We start from the raw sequence: 12,188 nt of genomic DNA on the forward strand, positions 1-12,188 counted from the left end.
CTGCCAGGAAATTATGAGGAGGAGCAGGGAGCTGAGAGAGCTGCTGCTTCCTCCAGACCTGCTCTATTATTCCCGTCCACAGAAACAAGCTGGCTTTGCATTTTTACTGTGTGCCATACTGTCTCCTTTATTATCCTTATATTGTTGGTGAAGCACTTTTGGCTCTGCCCAGCAAAGTTTTACATACAGCCGATGAACTTTACATTCCATGTATGTTTGTTTGGGTGGGGGGAGGTGGGGGGGGTTGCTGACAGTGAGCTGCTCCTCTTCAGACCTCGTCTGGTTTAAAGGTTGTGTGTCAATCACATCAATACAGTTCTGCTGCTGGTGAAGACATTTCAGCAAGTTGATGATTTCAAGATGGAAAAACAGCTTCATTTAAACGTAATTATTAGAAACTCGTTAAGGAACCACCAGTGTTGTCTTACCTATAATTTATTTCAATTAAAATATCAGAAAGGTTAATCGTGTTTTTCTGCTCTAATCACCTACTGATTTATGATTTACTCTTTATTTAGAGACTTGACTTCAACCAGGAGATGATTCATTCACTGACTGAGCAGTCGCCAACATGTGATTGTCTGTTTGTGACCGAATAAAGATGATGATAGTTTCAATAGACCTCCGACAGTGACCATCACCTCCTCCACAACCAATCAGAGCAGAACAACACATGAAGCGAGTTGTGTGTCAGTCGCTCAGCCATGTAACGGACACATCATATTGCGGTGCACGCATGTTTCTGCATTCTAGCTGAAGTAAAGAGACTTTCTATCAAACGGCCATGAAAGCACCATAAAAGCCCTCAGGGGCCCAGACGCTCTGTAGATAATAGCTCAGAAAACAAGAGCAAACTAAAAACACATGTTAAGTGTTTCCTTCTTTTCCAGATAAAAACTGTAAAGCAGGATAAGCAAAGTTCCTCTCATCTGTCTTTATCTGATCAGGAGTTCTGCTCATTAATGATGAAAAATCAGCTCCAAATATCTGATTGTCTTTATTCTGTCAACACAATAAACTCACACCAACTTCTCTGGAGCCGTCAGGCTCGTGATATTTGGAAGAGTAAATGTTTCTGTGGGCCTAACAGGGTTAACTGATTCGTTTATAAAAAGTAAAAAAACATCCATTACGTGTCCCCACAGCTTCAGATGACGGCTTCAAAAGTCCTGATTTGATCAACCAACGTCTAAAAACCCATCTAAATGCAGACTGTGAGGATTTCTCTGTGGACTGAGGGCTCACGTAGAACCTCGGCCTGCTTTATAATCAAAGAGACGTGGGGCATTTAAAGGTAAAATGATTAACCTACCATGGAAGCCTGTGCATGATATAAAAACATCTCCGACCCGAAGCTGTTTGAGTGTAATCAACTGATTCATTTTCTTACTTTCAGTCTTTATTAGTTCGGTTGTATGCTCTTGTGAGGACGTGGACAGAATGAGATTCCTTTCCCAGACTTTCCTGGGAGTCAGAAAAAGTCCCATCATAAGAGGCTAATTATAATATCCAGCAGCGTGGTGTTGGGCTTCAGTCCAGACGGGCTTCATGGGCCGAGGCCAATCCACTACATCTATTCACCTCACACAGTCCGCAGCAGCAGACGTGCTGCCGCCACACCTGAGGTTCAGAAAGGGTCGGGGACTGCTCCTCTCAGTCCACAGCGGCTCACACTGATTCATTACAATATTAAAGGTAGACCTCCAAGTGGTCTTTCATTCTGAATCTTAAAGTTTGACTTGAAATCATATTTCTATGAGATCCCTCGGAAACCAGTCAGCTTCCTGTTGCTTTTTGGTTGAAGAAAATTTACCACATCCTGCTTTCCTTATTTAAATCCTGCCAGCAAAAACAAAAACCAGCAGCCGGTTGAACCAGAGAGGATTTCAGATTTCATTTATTCGCAGATTTTTAGTTTTTTATTCTGACAGAAAAAAAAAAAAAAACACAGGATCCAAACAGGAAAAACAAAACAAAGAACCAAAGATGGATTCTCATATTGCACATAAAGCTGCGGTCCATCCAACCTCAGCAGCCTTTACACGCTGCTATACTTTTCTTTCCACTTTGCACACACAATAGAGGCAATACAAATCCCACAGAGTTTGTTTTGATGTCACCAAATCCACACACACAGCAGCTTATTAGTTCATGAGTTAGCACGCCGGCTGCCACCACACAGAAAAGCTACTAATTTTCCCTTACAGATTATCTCTGGGTGTTCAGATGACAACAGACACAAAACAGGCCGAGGCTGAGGAGAAGACTTTGAAGCAATTCCACTCTTCAGTCCGCCGTATTGACGGCAGCAGTTTAATTGCGTTATACATTAAAACGTCTCCCAGTGCGTCCTACAGCTTGTAGGATGTCACCAGCTAAGAAATCGCTCCCCACGTACGTTTCATCACTTTAAAGCTCCCATGTTGTATAAATGTGGATGTCCACGTCTTTGATTATAAAGCAGGCCTTGGTTCTAAATTAATATTAATATCAGTCCACAGAGAAATACGCACAGATTGTATTCAGAAACTGTCGATGCTCATTAAAGGTCCATGTTTTAATTTGAAATCAAATCAAATCAGTTCAGAGGTGGACTGACAGGTCCAGCTGAAAATGAACTATGACCTGAGATCTTCACCAGCAGGATCAGATTTAGTGTATTTCAGCCAGCTGAGCCTCCATCATGGCCTCTGCTCAAACCCTGGCAGCTTCATGGGGTCATGAATTATTTCCCAGTCTCTGCAGGAGGACTCATCTGAGGTGGTGCGGCGGGACTCCACCTCATCACACAACATCCCTTCCTGACCTGAAGCTTCTCAGAGTTGGCTTTCTGTACATGTCACAGCCGTGAGTCATTTTTGATGGATGACGGGGAACAGAAAATCCAGAGACGTGCTGGCGTAGTGTGTCGTGAAGACCTTAGATCAAATCCCTTCAGGACCAACAGTAGCCAGAACTGATATTTTTAGACTAAAAGCTCTCGTGGGGGTTTTTAACTGGCTGGAAATATGACGGAGGCAGGAAAACGTCCACCCTCACAGACTCTTCTGGACCATTTTGGAGCAACATCATCGTCCACTGTTCGGCGGCAGTTCGATCTCAGGCTCCTCCAGTCTCGTGGCTGTGCATAAACTGAATGACTGCGTGTGAATGGATGAATGGATGAATGTGATGCTGGTGTTGTGAACGCTTTGAGTGGTCATTAGACATTTATTCCGAGGTATTCCTTTCTTTACTCATGTATTAAACAACTGTGGACCAAAAAGTGCAAAACATGAGCTCCAATTTAGTGAATCAGGAAAATATTGGTGATCAAATTCAGCTGCTGGTGAGCGCTTCATTCATGTCGCCTCGATGAGTCAAACTAATAATTGTTGATTTTAATAGTTGTCTCATGAATATAAATAATCAACTAAAGAGGATGAAAACTGACGATTTCCCTCCTCAAACAATCAATAAGCAATTGGTCGTGCAGACCATTAGCAGAGCTGAAGCTACTGCAGGTTTCCTTGCGTTGTGTTCAGCAGACGACATTGTTAAGAGAAAAAAGGAGCAAATTTGAGTCAGTGTATCAGTCTAACCCTGAGATCCTTTTTGAATGCTTATTCGGGTTTGAGAGACTTGTGCACGAGCTCCGTTCCTCACCTGGGGGAGCCGGCTGAATGTGCCAGCACAGAGGAGGATGTAAAGACCGTCCTTTCATGCTGCCAGAGCAGAAATGTCTGCGTGAATATTTCAGTCCCTCTGAAATTGCTGGCAAAGTGCTCTGCTTCTCTGAGCGCCACTCGTCCTCCACCAGCCGGGCGGCACTTTAAGATATGTGATGAGATCTTGAGGGGGGAGTGATGGCTCCTGGTGGACTGCGGGGGGAGGTGGGGGGGGTCGTTTCAAGGCAGACAACAATCAGGTAGGTCTGATCGTCTCGAGCAGAGAGACAATGATAGAGCCACAACGGAGGTCTGGGAATCAGACTGAAGCTACGTCATTGTTGTTTTCCAAAATGCTCCATTTCTGGGGTTCAAAAAACAAATGGGGGCAGAACTGAAAAAGGTTTCATCGCCCTCATCGTAGATGTTCAAAGGTGGTGCGCAGAGCAACACCCACCTTTCCTGCTGTTTTCTGCTTCTCTGCTGCAGCAGCCTTTGCCTGAAAATTTCATTTTCCTTAAATGTTTCATTGGGTTGCCAACAGCCTGTATCCCAACCAGGCACAACAGGCAACCATTGGGAAGCAGCGCACAACACCCTGAAACACTCCAACTCAACGGTCAGCACGTACTGAGCCTGAAGAACACTAACAACCCCTCATTTATTATTAAAACACAACATTAGGGGCACTGCACTGCTGCTCCTGGTGCTCGAAGCCCCACTCATCAATATTTCCATTAAAAAAAATGAATCATTGTGAAAGGCGCCGCTCATCGGGACTATCTCTCAGAGAGTCACCGCCGACTCTCAGTACAATGAGCATTTTAGCTCATTTACAGCTCATCAGCTGAGGCCGACTCTAACCTGCCCACCTTCACACAACGGACGCACAAAGCCATGAGTGTCCATACTGAGGGGAAAACAGCTGCTGTAAAAAGTGTCCTGGTGAGTTATAAAATCCTGAGATATATCCTGAGATCCAGCTCCCAGAGCTGCAGAACAGCCCGTAAATCTCCAACCTGGAAGACACTAAAAAAAAAAAAAAAAAACTTCAAATCCACCGAACCTGCATCAGGCTGGACTCCGGGATTTACAAAGAATACATATCAGACACACAAAACAGTCACCTCCTGTTATAAATTCACTAAACACCATTTCTGCAGATATCTTTGATTTGCTGCCATCACAAAAAGAGTTTCTTGTTTCTGTTATATAAAAAGGTACAAACTAAAATTTCACATCTCTTTATAGAAGCAGATTTAGATTCTGGATGTGTAAGGTAAAGATTTAAAACCAAAAAGAAGTCAGACTGTACTGAAGTCTACTGGAAAATATCCCCACCACTCTCCTGATTTAGAGTAAAGACCAGGTCAGATCCAGGCCTCACTTCTCATTTCAGAAAACCAAATTACAAACTCAAGGCTTCAGACCTAAGTTCACTGAATAATGGGTGACATCAGAGTGAGATGACACTTGGTAGATGTATCATGTGAGCTGATGGCCCACTGATGGAGGTCCTTGTGGGATTTGGTAAATGAATCCCAGAGCTGCTGAAAACTGCAACTCAAACATCCCGAGTGCTGCAGGGTTTCTGTTTTTAAGCACATCAAACGGCTCAGGAGAAGAGACATCCTCAGGGACTGAGGTACGTAAAAGAAAACAACAACCGGATGATGAGGTGGAGTCACAGAGAGTCGTCCTCTCCAGCCATCATCGCGGTTCGAACACGCAGGGTTGAGCTCTGTGGGACGGTGAAATATGGGCGGAGGATGAGCAGAAATAAGAGCTCAGGTTTCACTGTTTTACTGAGATGCAGCTCCTGCAGCAGAGCCAACACGTGACAGGGAGCTGGAGGCTGACGCTCAGTTGGCAGCAGGAGGAGTAAACAGTATGCTGATGTAGTTATCACTAAATATTCACATCAGTCCGTCATTAATGTGGCTACACTCTTCTAGAGGGTCGATATTTTGTAGTTATGTGGTCAACTGCTGCTGGTGGAAACTCAGAAGGAGTCAACGTCAGTGTGGCTGGAAGCTTTTGTGATGTTTTCTATCCTACCATATCGCCTCGTGTATGAAAATCCTGTTTCCTAAACCCATTGTTCTGGACCAGACCTTGTGTGTCCTTTGGCCGCAGGACTGACCCGCTGTAAGTGGGTCAATCTGTTTTTAAAATACAGCTTCTCATTCCAGCGGAGAAACTGGCTCAAAACCTAAAGGTGTCGTACAGACCATAAACGAAAAATACTGGATTAAATAGGCCTGTTAACATCTACTCAGTGGCCATCCTGCTCAGAGCTCATCACATATCTAGTTTACTAAAATAGGAAATGGGCAAATCCAGGAGCAAGTGACTTGATTATCAGAGCTGCTGCTGATTAATATTCTGTTCTTTTCTTTAAACTGATCGCTTTCCTGACAGTTTCAGCCCTGCTGGTCGGTCTGTTTGTCCCTTTCCTGTTTCGATGAGCACCAAGCAGCTTTATGAGGAAATGTTGGTCACAGAAGACGAAAGTGACATTTCTGCACTGAGCTCCGGCTTCACCTCTGCGACGAAGCGGGATGACCAGCCAGACCTTATCACTCGACATCAGTGTTAGACCTCACTAATGCTGTTTGTGGTGAACGGGAGAAAAGTCACTGCACACACATCAGGTGGACAGCCTGAAACCAAAGAACTGCTCATATAGCAGCATGTTAATGAAGATGGTGATGCAGTAACACAGTTAGGGAGTCCACATCCATTGTATTCTGTAATGCATGACCACTGAAACACAAAGGAACAACAATAAACGTTTTCCTGGCAAGTGACTTGTTCCAATAATATACACGTCATCAACAGAAGCTCCACACGGCCTGAAGGTGGATGTTAAAGGACCATACGGTCTAAAGCAGACATCCTTGAGGTCTTTCATTCTAAATCACACCTAGTTTCTATATTAATAAAGTAGCCACAAAGCAGTCACCTCTCTCAGCCATGCTTTCACCTAAAATCTACATTTTTAAAGGAAGAATGAAAGTCAGTCCTGGATCTTTCAACTCCAATTAAAGTAAAACTGGACTAAATGTAGGACAGTAAAAATATGGACCTTTAATAGGAGTCAGCTTTAATACAAACGGAATAACACCAATATTACTGCCAAAGCACAAACGTCTGGAGGGTTCATCTTCTGGGGACTCAAACAGTTGGAGGCTGTTGGAAAAAATGTTTTCATTGATTTTAAATTGATAAATTATGAGGTCAGCCAACAGCAGCACAAATATGGTCCTCTGCCACTAAAGTTCCCTGTTTCCAGGCCAAGCCAGAATTACCAACCTGCGTTTGATTAATCTGCAGTTTTAATATTGAAGCTGTTGTGATATGAGAAAAAAAAAAGGGCCCTAAATGACCCAATCAATTCCTGAGAGGGAAACACAAACCGACATCGTTCTGCCCCAGAAGTCCGATATAGATCACATCGCCATGATTAAGTCTTCACTGTCCACCTGCAGACAAACACCCCCCCTCCGAATTTAACAATTAATCAATCTTCAAAACAGCCATTGATTAATTTAATGTGAAGAGAAGACACAGATTAATCAAGCGAGTGCTCTGAAACTGGAGTGAGCTGAGTTTCCATGAACTGGCTGTGGACGTCCCACAGTGATATTTAATATGAGGCCGCTGATGTCGGCACGTTTTTACAGGATGTGTTGCTGCTTTCAGGACATTAATGATTCAAATCAACACTTTAGACCGTATGGACATTTAAACAATAAATGAAATGCCCAGTCAGAGTGTGTCTGCAGTCCAAAATCCAAAGACTTTCACTTTACATGAACAAAAGTCACCTGCAGCATGTTCTCACATCAGGAGCAGGAACCTGAAACGCCTGCTAAACACACCGTTAATCAATACAATAATTAATTTTTTGTATTATTGATCGACTCCTGTAACTTCAGAGTCAGAGCCCCAGAAAGCCATTTCAGTTTATTTTTTTATGTGTTATATTTTAGTAAAAACACAAAACCTGCTGATCAGAATCTATTTATGTAAAATAGTTCTGCAATGAAAATAATGGAGTCATTAGAAAACCAATGTGTGGAGGAAAGGGAATAAAAGGATCCCATGTAATGTCAGACAGTTCAGAAACAACGTGGTATTTTATGTTTCTAATATAAACTGTTATTATTCATCACGATATCTCAGAGTTAGTTAGAGTTTTTTTTTTTTCACATAAGGTCTCCATGCATCTGCATGCTGAATTTCCAACTGCTGTTTTGGAAAAACCCATTACAAAGCCTGATCCCAGCACCAGAGCACTGTGACGCTCAGGTTTGGAAAAATTATCATTTGTATTGAAGAGAAAATCCAAAGACTGAGAATAATAGAATATGCGGAGGATGGAACCATTTATTTCATCTTTTTTTTATCATCTTTGTTTTATTTATGATTTCCTGACTCTTTTTTATTTACAGTTTACCTTTGAATCATCTCTGTGTAAGTGCATAGTTTGACTTCCCTCTCTAACTGATTTATTCATTAAAGCACTCTGTTTTTAAAAGTGCTGCATAAATAATTGTCATTAAAGTATAAAGTTGTGTTCTAACTTGGTTTGTTGATTTTCTTGAATGCAGTTTCACTGATATGTGTGTGTTTATTTTCTTATGTCTTTCAGTAACGTTTCAGATTACATCTAATGGGAAAAAAATAAAATACATATAGATAACACCACAATCTGAGGCTGCTGAGAGTCGGAGCACCAACTCAGCGTCTGCACTGAGGATTTACTGTTAACACAACATTTGTATATTCCTTCTAATTGAAAACAAAATGTCATCCACACACTTGATCCTCGTTTACAAGAGCAGCGCCGTGCCATCATCATCGCTTTTAGCAGCTCCAGCATCAAGTTCCAGTTACCGTTTCTATTTACATTCCAGGGCCTGGTGTTGGTGGGGGGGGGGGCACCTGCTGCGGCCGGTGCTCACTCTGCTTCCCGAGCGCACCGGACCCCGGCTGAAACCTGAACCAGTGACGTACGGCAGAGTGTTTATCAGTTCCAGGCAAATGTGGGGAAATGCAAATGGAGAAGCAGCTGAAACACACTGAGCTGAGCCTTTGTCTTTTGTTTCCACTCAGACATTTACAGGAGCAGGAAGAGGGGCCGGGGGGCGTGATGACACTTTGGTAGTGGGGGCAGTTATATTATGGGACAGCCTCTTGCCAACTAGCCACGTCCACAAGGCTGTAAAACCTGAGCTGGCTGCCAGATTCACTTTCATTTAATCCTCATTGGACTCAAACTGTCACATAAACACCGAGAAGCATCAGATCTGAGACTGAAGTGGAAGACCAGCTGGTCCGACCATCCATCATCCGGACGAGGTGATTGGAGTCTGGTATCAATTGGTATCAGTTTTCACTGATATGTCTGATAAACCGGATCCCGCTGCACCTCTGTGACCAGATCAGCAGATCTAACATCCTTCTACGGGAGACAGAAACAGGAAAACCGACTCACACAAAAGAAAAAGCAGCGAGTGTCGATGGGATTGATGCAGCAGGATGTTCTGTTGGAAGACCACCTCCAGAAAATACAGCAACTCTGAGCAGGTGCAGTGAAAAGCTCCTGTGTTGACTGAAAACCAGCAGGAGGAATCAATCACTGCCAGTTCGATTAGTTAGAGCAAAACAAACCAAAGACACACTGTTAAAGGTAAATTACGTGTTGGACAGCAAAAGAGAGCGCACAGTGCATTGCAGGTCCACACGGTCTAAACCCGGTCTAGGTTCCATAGAAATCCACTGAAGGTCTGAAAAACTGAGCTTTAAAACCAGCAGTCAGGACTTCCTGAACTTTGTGATGTCACAACAAGGAACGCAGCATCCGACAGAACAACGGAAACGCTGAGGGCTCAGAAGTGCAGATGACTGTGAATCCAAATCAAACATTTGAAGCCAGTTCTGACTCAGATTTCTGCTCTAAGGTTTCAACGGCTCATTTCATAATGTGAATTTTTCTTTTCTGACGTCCTGTGAGGGTAAACTCAGTGTTTTGGGGTTTGTTGAATGCTGAGCTTTCGGGAACAATGATCTTGTGAGTGACTTTTTTCCCGCCCTGGCATTTTCTGTTCTGAACAATCAATGGGCTGATTAACGAAGACAACATCTGTCAGATACACTGCCGACGAAAACAATCGCCGGTTTGCAGCCTCGCACTTCTCCAGTGATTGAATAAAGCCACCTTAGCCGAGGTTTTCCAGACAGAGGAGCATAAAACGATTTGATAAATCAGCACAACAAACCAACTCAATGGGAACTAAACTGGATTTGGACAACTGAGTGGAGGACGGAGGCCCTCTGGGAGCCGATGTCCTGCTTCAGTGGAGCTAATTTCAAACAAATCTGCCATTAATCCAATTATATGGGCCCAAATGATGTGGAGGGAAGCAGAGCAGTGTTGAGTTCCCCCAGCTGATCATTTATAAACTTCATATCATTAACGTTCCTGTAAAACATCAGATAAAATCTGGCTGTTCTCTCCTGAACAGATCCAGCGCTGGTGTGAATACAGTGAGAGAGGTGGGACGTGCAAAACTGCATTCAAGAAATGACTCATTTTTAGAAAATAAAGAAGGCATTTACCAGGTCAGACAGTTGGAGCTGCAGCCGCAGAGCCAGACCACCAGCTCCTGTTTCCTGCAATATGGTGCATTTCAATGATGATTCCAGCTTTTCAAAGTAAAAACTGAAGGAACTCAGCAGCAGTCCGGGATTTAAAATCCCATTAAAGTACCGGTGATGTTAACACAGTGTCACCTGAACCACCTGGACCATGAGAACTTCCTCTAACAAACAGGAAGTCAGCAGGATGCACCTGTTTTTATCAGAATTATCATTATTATCATTATTATTCATTATTATTCATTATTGTCATGAAGGCGGCGTGGTGCGTTCAAAGCGCGGACCGTTAACGGTCAACTTACGGATTTCCTCCGCCGGACATTTTTTTTTTTTCGGGACTCGAACCGAACCGTTCGTGTCGGACTAACGGGACACAGAGAGGAGACCGAAGTGGACCGAACCGGCCGACACCGTCACACCGGGAAGCGGACACTTACCTCGGCCGGCTGTCCGCTGAGCTCCGCGGGCGGCGCGTCCACAGCCGCCCCCTGGTTGTTGTGGTTGTTGTTGCGGTTGTTGTTGTTGTTGTCGTCCTCCTTCTTTGATTGTTTGTTTGTTTTTAGTGTCCCGTCACAGAAACCAAGTCCCGGTCCGGATCACAACGTGGACCGAAGCGTCAGCGGCGGGGCTCCGGTGGGCGCTCCGCTGCCAGCGCGCATGCGCACACCACACACACTGCTGCTGATCGTCGACGGACAGGATGGCTCACTCCGCCTCAGCTACGGAAGCCGAGGGAGCCACAAGGCGATTCAATTCTCCTTCAAGGAATCTAACTGAAGATTCAAGTGGAAAATAAAAAAGGAAGTTTTGACTTGAAGGTTCTATTCTTTTTATCAGTTTTCTATGTGTTCACTGTACACGCACACACACACACACAGGGGTCCCATATGATGCAAATGTGGGGGGAAGGCACCGCCATTGCTTGGCACACCTAGAGTGGTTTTTCTTGCTCAGGGGCACCTCAGCAGTTCCCTGGAGGTGGACTGGCACCTCTCCATCCACGCTGTGATGGACTGCAGACCTCGCCCTCGCCCAGTGTGTGCTGGGATTGGCTCCAGAACCCCCGCAACCCAGAAACAGAAGAGCAGCTGAAGATGAATGAATGAATGAATTAATGAATGAATGAATAATTAAAATGTTTACCTTGCAGAGTCTGTTTGGATTCTATTGTCTGTATTTTTCAGTGTCTGTGTAAATTTTTTTGCACTCTTTGTATCCAGTGTGCCATTTAAAATAAATCTATCGATCTTTAAATCTATAAATTTTTAACCATGTAAAGAGCTGCATGCTTTGCAAACCCCAGCCACGAGGCAAACGAGAGGTCCGAAGTCTGCAGTGTAAAACTGCAGTGAAATCATTCAGGCAAGTCACAGAGCTGACCAGCTGTGGCGACCCCAAACAGAGAAAAGCCGAAAGAGAGGAAAGAAATTTCACGCAACAAGATGCCAAAAAACCGCAAAAATTCATGTGTGATACTCCCAAGTGTCAGTTTCACATCTCAGCAAAAGTAATAATAATAATAATATCACGACCCGAAACTGATCATAAACAAAGACTGTCATTGGGAAAATAAGAGGGCATTACTGTAAGTATCCCAGCAGACACTGCATGTCGGGGCACCAGCTCAGGTTTCCACTGTGCTGCAGTAACGCTGCAGTAATCTGAATTTGTTAGCAGAGGAACTTCATTTGAATTCAAGAAAGGGACAGTGGGGATGTGTGAAAACTCACATCTAAGGTGTGAAGATCGTTGAAGTTTTATCTCCAGACTGATGCATCTATTTTATGCTTTTGTTCTGTTATGAGGGTAAAATCACGGTGGAGTACTGAAAGGTGAATACACAAATCCAAACCAGCTGTCCGACTTCTGTAACTT

General features: G+C 43.8%; 1 protein-coding gene across 1 annotated transcript in view; it reads right to left on the reverse strand.

Moving 5' to 3' along the window:
- The window catches only part of LOC115048555 (spermatid perinuclear RNA-binding protein-like), a 37,875-nt gene extending 26,918 nt beyond the window's left edge, over window positions 1-10,957 (reverse strand). Inside the window, exon 1 of the mRNA XM_029510113.1 lies at window positions 10,751-10,957. The gene's annotated coding sequence lies outside the window, so the exon portion shown is untranslated. The remainder of the gene's footprint in view (window positions 1-10,750) is intronic.
- Window positions 10,958-12,188: the final 1,231 nt, after the last annotated feature.

Source organism: Echeneis naucrates, chromosome 9 (genome assembly GCF_900963305.1).
Source record: "Echeneis naucrates chromosome 9, fEcheNa1.1, whole genome shotgun sequence".
Taxonomy (NCBI): domain Eukaryota; kingdom Metazoa; phylum Chordata; class Actinopteri; order Carangiformes; family Echeneidae; genus Echeneis; species Echeneis naucrates.